The 7,537-nt window shown below is 47.2% G+C and overlaps 1 pseudogene; it reads left to right on the top strand.

Moving 5' to 3' along the window:
- The first annotated feature begins 476 nt into the window (after window positions 1–476).
- On the top strand, window positions 477–5,106 carry LOC114042351 (annotated as a pseudogene).
- Window positions 5,107–7,537: the final 2,431 nt, after the last annotated feature.

Here is a 7,537-nt window from a genome sequence, read left to right as displayed (position 1 = left end):
TTGCAGTTGCTGACACCGGAAGGGGCATTTTGAGGTCACTCAGAGAGCAGAGCAAAGCATGTCTCTTATGCCAGAGCACACAAAGCATTATGGTAGGTTAAGTTCAGATTTGGCCAAAATGTCTTTCTCCTGATTGGCCAATCCAGGTTTTAGGCCTATTCTCCGGTCTTTCAGGGGATTCAAAATGGTTTGGGGAGGGCTCTATGCCCTCCTTCCCTTCTCCCCTCTCCTCCTCTCCCTCCTCCCTGTCCTCCTTTCCCCATCTACTTGCCCCTCCCTAGTTCTCCTCCTTCCCCTTCTGCCCCCTCTTCCTTTCCTCCTCCTTTTGCCCCTCCTCTTCTCTCCCTTCTCCTCCCCTTCCTCCTCTTCGGGACTCCTTTCCCCCTCCTCCTCCTTCTTCCACTTCGTCTTTCACATCCCCCATGCCTTTTCCCTCATCACCCCTCCCCCTTCCCCTCCTTCTCTTCTTTCCACAGCCCCTTGCCTTCTTGAGTCTTACAGCCCCAGAGCTTCCTCCCCACCCCCGTGCACAGCCTCCCATGCCCCCCATTCCTGTGCAGCTTCTCCTGATGCACAGCTCCATCCCAGTGAAGCTCAGTGACAGACACCCCTCCCCTTATGTGTACACACACACACACACACACACACATTTCGGTGCTTACACTTTCATCCTGGTGCACACAGCACTTTGCCTTCCCACCTGCATGCTGGAGCATGGCCCCCTCTATCCCAGGGCACACAACTCCATCACACACATATATGTGCATCACTTTGGTTCCACACCATTTTTGGTGAGTGAAAAATAGCCTGGAAAGCTACCAGATTTCCTGTTAACTTTCACACAAAGATCGGGTGGGAAATAACCTTCTTGTGGACAGCTGGCTTCTGACAAGCAAATCCTTAGCTCATATTTGATCACAGAAATATCCCTGGAACTACCGATTTGTTGCACTTCTTACTGTGTTAATACAAATGCAAAACAGGTTTCTTGGAACAAACGCTGACTGTTGTCTGATGCTAAACTGGTAGTTTTTATCAGTTCATCTAGCAAATCCTAAAACAGTCATTTCTGAAGTTTTATATCTGGATGGTCAGGGTGAAGAGCAGATGTAATATGGGGGTAGTTCCAGTTCAGGTTTACGTTGTAGAAGAGATAGGAACTAATGGTGATGTTGCAGGGTGACCATCATAAGTAAGTTGGGGTAGACAGATCTTTGGGGATAGACAAGTGCCATCATTTTCTGGAGAAATCTCTGCCTATGGAGTTCTTTCATTTTCATTTGTACAGCATACACATACACACACACACACACACCATCTCAGTGAACACAACTCCATGTCAGTGCTCATGACACAGAAGGCCCAGTGGAGTGCACGCCCACACCCCACCTTCAGTGTAGAACCCCCAGCCTCTAGCCCCAGGCACAGATGTTTCTTCCTTTCCAGGAGACAGGTGCCTAGTGCTGTTGGGCTCTGGGAATGGCCAGCTCTCCAGCTGCCGAGGCTGGCTGGCCTCAGAGCAGCATCTGCTCGTGTTGCGCATGGAGGTGGAGGGAACCCCAGCGGAGCTGCAGGCCTGGGCTGCAAGGGGACCCCCTGTGGACACGCCAGATCCTGCAGCAGAGAGGCTTGCAGAAGGAACCTGGGTCTAGGGACCAGGCTGGAGGTCATGGAGCATGCCCCGGACCCTGCTTTGCTACCCTTAGTTCCCGGGCCGGGATGGTATGGGAGCCCCAGGCAGCCTTTCTCCTAGCACCTGCCCTCTGAGCTGAAGGCCCGCCAGCAGGTGCTGGGGGCAGAGCATGCCTTGCTGCTGGGTGGAATGGGGCAGGTGTACATGTGGGGCACAGGCAGGTAAGTGGAGGAAATCTGGTCAGGGTGGGGGCCTTGAGCCTGAAGTGGGCAGCCCTGAGCAGAGAGCTCTGAAACCCCAGTGCCTGTGGCTCTTTGTTCAGACTTGGGCATGTGATGTGGGCCACGAGACCCTGGATGCAGAGCTGGAGCCCCGGCAGGGGAGGCACTTCAGGGCCTCGCCATGGCCTAAGTTGCAGCTGGTGAATGGCATTCTCTCTGCATGAGTGGTGGATGAGCTGGCTTCCTTATCCTTGCTCGTTTGGTAGCTTGGGCCCCTTCTCACATCCCAGTTACAGATGTCTTGGGGTGGGGAGAGGTAGGAAGTCGTTGGACAGGGCCCTGGAAAAGGGGTGTTCTCCAAGTCTCATGATCAATTAGGTGTTTAAGTAGCTGTCATTTAGGGTTAGAGTCAGACTGTGGCCTACTGTGAGGGATACAGAGATGTTAAGTTATGGCCTTCTCCTCTCAAGGACCTACTTAGTACTTCAGTACTTGTGAATGGAGTTATATAGCCTCCTGGTGTAGGAGAAGGCCACTCCTTCCAACCTGCAGCCTCCTTCCAGCCTCCCACTCAGTGGGATTCCTTTCCCATCCTCATCTGTCTTTGTCCTGGTCTTTGGCAACTCATCTCACGTGCCACGGTCATTCCCACTGAGCACAATGCTCTGCACATATTGACTGCCAGTAAATGTTTGTTGAATAAATCATAAATGATTGTGGAATGCATTAAATGCCTTAGACAGCTAGCTGGTGCAGTGGGTAGAGCACTGAAGGAAGACTCGAGTTCAGATTCAACCTCAGCCACTTAAATAGTTGTGTGACCGTAGGTAAGTCACTTAATGCTGTCTGCCTCAGTTTCTTCAACAGTAAAATGGGGTTAATAATAGCACCTATCTTCCAAGGGTGTTGTGAGAGTCATGTGAGATTGTTTCGAAGTGCTAAGCACAGTACCTGGCACATAGAAGGGTTAATAAGTGCTTTTTAGTTCCTTCTTTCCTGCCTGTCCTTGACCCTGGGCTCACTAGAAATTTGTGTTACATAATCTCAACTGGGGCCTCACTGCATCAAAGTAAGCCTTTTATGCCTCAGCTGCCAAGGTGATTTGTCCTAAATTGCTGGTCTAGCCATGCCACCCCTAAACTCCACTGGCTCCCTGTTACTTCCAGAATCAAATGTCAAGTGCTGTTTGGCATTTTAACCTCTAAGATCCAGCTCCAGTGGCCTCCTTGCTGTTCCTCAGACAGGACAACCCATCTCTCAGTGCTCTTCTTTATCATTGGCTGTCTCCCATGCCTGGAATGATCTTCCTTCTCACCTCCTCCTTCTGACTTCTGTGGAGACTCAGCCCAAATCGCACCTTCTTTACAAGGTTTTTCCTGGTCCACCAACTGCTACTGCATTCCCTCTGATACTGCCTTTCATTTACACTAAGTGTATCTTGTATATACAAGGCTGTTTGCATTGTCTACTCCATTAGAATTTGAGTTCCTTGAGGATGGGGTTAGTAGTATTTTTGCTTTTCTTTGTATCCTCAGCGCTTGGCACATTGCCTGGCACGTGGTCAAGGCTTAACAAATGCTTGATTAACTGATGGCGGCTAGAGCCCCCCATCACCCTGCTGAGAAGGTATGTAGTTCCATTTACTTTACAGTGCTAACTCTAAAGAGCTTTTTTTTTTCCCCTAGAGGCTGGTCTCTATGTCTGTGGCTGGAGCAAATGTGGGCAACCTGCACTGCTTTCCAAAACCATGGCAGAAAGAGAGAAGGTGGTGGAAGGAGGCAAGAGGTTACATTTTCGCATTTGGCCCCTCTCTCTTGTTTCTTTCATTCTGGTCCTTTGAGATGCCTGTCATTATAGCATCCCTAGCCAGTGTCTCACAACAACAAAATTTACACAGCCCCCTTATGAGTCCATGGCAGAAACTGTGCTGCTTTTGCCATTGATCTACTCAGTAAACTGGGAATTGCTTGTTTGTCCCTGAGCTTCTGCAGTCCTGAAGCAAAGATATCAGCCAAGGATGGGGATGGAGACCTTGGTCAGTTCACATCAATTCAGCCTTTCCTGACATTACTGGAGCAGCTGACCAGTGGCTCAGAGGTCAGCAAGGCCGGGCTGTGGATCCCAACACACAGCTGTGGTGACACATAAGTATAGCTGGGCCTGGGGCTAGTTGGTGATAGAGTACTTGGTGACTGTGGCACCAGTCAGCTTCATCAGCCCCAGGCTGAGATAGTAAATGGAGGAAGATAATAAGCAATGCTGATTAGTGGCTGCCGGTAAGGGTAAAGCCCTCTTATGGGACTGAGCCCCCCCATCCAGGCAATTTTCCACCACAGCAAACAAAGCCCCAACCCAGCTCTGCACCCAGGCTTGGTCTGTTCACTGCTAGCCGTGAGAACTCACCTGTTCCATACATCTTGTCCATGTACATGATCCTCAAGTTCTTCAAAGGGGACTAACCTGTTAGCTGGTTGTTAAATGCCTTTACAAGGCAGGGTGTGGTGACTGTCTCACTTTTGTTGTGTCAAGTTTAGGAGATGGTGAACTCTATACTTGGGGCTGGGGTAAATAGCCTTACCTGTAGGAAAACCAGGGGAAGGAGTGTTGGAAGAATTCGTTCCCACAATAACAAAGGTGAAGGACCGAAGACCAGTGTTTGTTACTAGGGAGGGTGATCTAAGAGGTCCAGTGATAAGTGTTCTGGCCCTAAAGACTGCGTAGTCCCCAGGAGCACTGAGGAAAATGTCAGAGAAAAGACAAGAACCTCAGAGCCAGCAGGCACTTGTGTGTGTATCTGTCTTCAAGGGGCATTAGAGGAAGGCTAGAATGGCGATCCTTTCAGGAGTGGCACATAGAACCCTTTGGCTTTTCCCAGGTGTTTTCAAATCCTTCTAACCACCGGAATGCTTGGGTTTTTAGATTTTCCACAGTTACCAGTTGTAACTCGAAGTTACCTCTCCTGTTAAGGGATTGGGGATGGAGGGGTGTGAGTCATTTCCCCAAAAGTAACAGGGGCTGTGAGGTTAGTGAGAGGAAATGGCAGAGGGCATTTGTTTTTATATTTACTCGAGGTAAATATGGACAGCTGAGTCACAAGAACATGGCCAGTTTGGATTGGCCCCAACAGGTGGAGTGTTTCACAGACAATCTGCTCCATGTGGAAGCTATGATCTGTGGCCCAAGACCACTCATGCGTATGCTGTGGAAAGGAGGAACTTACCTTCTAGCCAACTGAACAAAACCCCATTGTAGCTGAAGAAGATGAGTCAATTGTGTGTCCCTGTGTCTTTCTATAGGTGCAGAAAGCAAATTAGGGGAAAAGGGTGGAAAACTCTTGCCCCTGTTTATATTTGTATTGGTATTGGCAATTATTAGCAAGTCAAGAAACCAGTGGGTTAGTTTGGGGCATCCCTGGTTCTAAGGAATCTCAGTAAGTTACCTCTAGGCCAACCCTACAATTTGCTTCATTAAAAATCTTGAAAACAAACTTTCAGGCAAAATAATCCAGGTCTCCTAAAGTTACCTCCTACCTTTGGCAATTTCGAAATGATGACAGATATGTATTAACCCTTTTAACTTTAGCATTCAAAGCTGTTACAGTTCTATGCAATCCTACCCATACCTTGAATGGTTTCAGGGGTTTTGCTTTGACCAAGAAAAAAAGTATTCTTAACCCTAAGCATCAGGTGTTGCACCCCTTTGCACTTAGACCAGTTTTCAAAACCTTCACAGCGGTGTAGAACCTGTTGGGCCTTGCATTCTCTTCCTTCCCCTCACCAGGGGTGCTTCCCAGGAGAGTGAGGCCTGAGAGAAGTGGCTCTGTGCAGGAGGAGTGTTAGATGTGTGGGAAGAAATGAAGGTGTCTTGGCTGTCCTTTTCAAATGTGGGAAAAGGGGTAGAAAGAATTCACAGGAAAATCGAATCAACCGAAGCATGAGGGGGAGACCTGAAAAAGACTCAACCCCGCCCCCATTCTTATTTTGTAGTCAAATAAATATTTACTTGTTATGCATCAAAATAGGGTCAGTTTTTCTCATAAATGTCAGAATATCAAAGTCACGGTGAAGACTTTCTGGGTTCTGTATTAGGAACTGAACTCTTAATATTAGACTTGGGAAGTACAGATGTATTTGGTGGGGAGGGGAAGTTAGCACACTCTTCAAAAGGACAAAAACCTTGACACTTCCTACTTTAGAGATGTTTCACATCTTATTTTACTGAAATGTTTTTGTATGTAAGGTGGATTTTGTTATTCTTTTTTAGATACTAGTTCCCAGGATCCATGGCCATAAACAATTTCTACTGCAACTGCACACTGAGATATAACAATGAGATAATGTAAACCTTTGAGTTTAGTTGTAAACAGCTTACTGCACATGTGCTGTGCTGTCACCATGATATTACTAAAGTTAATGTAAATTTGTGAGGCTATTGCTGGCAAATTGCCTTCTTTGAGTGCCCCCCTATAAATCAAGTGAGCACTGGTCAGTAAGTGGGGAATGTGCCAACCAAAAGCTGTGCATGCCTTGACCTGCCCCCGTTAAGGCTTAGGGGGAATGTGGCAGTGTAATGCTGTGCTTGCCTCAACCAGACCCCACCGAGAGTTAGGGGAATGTTGTAGGAGTTGGAAGCTCGTACTGTGTATATTCTCATCCACCCCTGTGAGAAGAGTAATTAGGGGATACTGTAGGACTTGGTGCTCCATCAGCAACCCCCTTGAGAAGAATAAAGTAATTAAATAACCCCTCATGATGTCTCCATTCTTGTCCTTCTGGCTGTCCAGATCAAGAGTGAACCTGCTAGGCGGACTTCAGAAAAACCTGGAAAGACTTGTATGACCTGATGCTGGGTGAAATGAGCAGAAGCAGAAGAACATTGTACACAGTAACAGCCACATTGTGTGATGACTAACGTTGATAGACTTAACCCTTCTCAGCAACACAAGGATCTAAGGCATCTCCAAAGACCTCATGATGGAAAATGCTATCCACATCCAAAGAAAGAACTATGGAGTTTGAATGCACATCTAAGCATACTATTTGCTATTATTTTCCTTCTGTTTTGTTTTGTTTCCTCTTTCTGGTGGTTCCTCCTATTGGCTCTAATTCTTCCTTACAACATCACTAATGTGAAAATACGTTTAATAGGAATGTATATGTATAGCCTATATCATATTGCATGTCTTCTTGGGGAGGGAGGGGGAGAAAAATCTAAAACTCAAAAGCTTATGGAAGTGCTTGTTGATAAATCAAAATAAATAAATGAAAGAAAGAGCGAACCTGCTAGAAGCTCTCCTGTATTACACATGGCATAGTCATTGTCTCCTGTGTCACAGTTTTGCTTTCACGTTATAATTCCTCCAACCTAATGGACCATTTTTTAATGCTTAAGGTAATGTGGTATGTTTTTGCTCAGACTAGAAAAAATATGGCAAGTCAGCAAGCGTGGGACTTGTGATCCTCAACCGTGGTTAGTAGTGATTTCCTTTAGGTACCAAGTAGGCCACACGGGTCCCAAGGAGGTCAACTTACTTGCTCATTGAACTAGGAAGTAGAGGATGTGGCACTTCGCCCTCTGTCCTCCGACTTGTCGGTTCAGGGCTCTTGCCACTCTACCTTGAGACTTCTCCTGGGCTTAGTTTTCTCATCTTTAAAATGAGGTCTCAGGTCCCACATGAGAGAGG

This window comes from Vombatus ursinus, unplaced genomic scaffold (genome assembly GCF_900497805.2).
Source record: "Vombatus ursinus unplaced genomic scaffold, bare-nosed wombat genome assembly UNPS02014371.1, whole genome shotgun sequence".
In the NCBI taxonomy this organism is placed as follows: domain Eukaryota; kingdom Metazoa; phylum Chordata; class Mammalia; order Diprotodontia; family Vombatidae; genus Vombatus; species Vombatus ursinus.
Note: the sequence above shows the minus strand (reverse complement) of the source record. Positions and strands in the feature narration are given on the sequence as shown.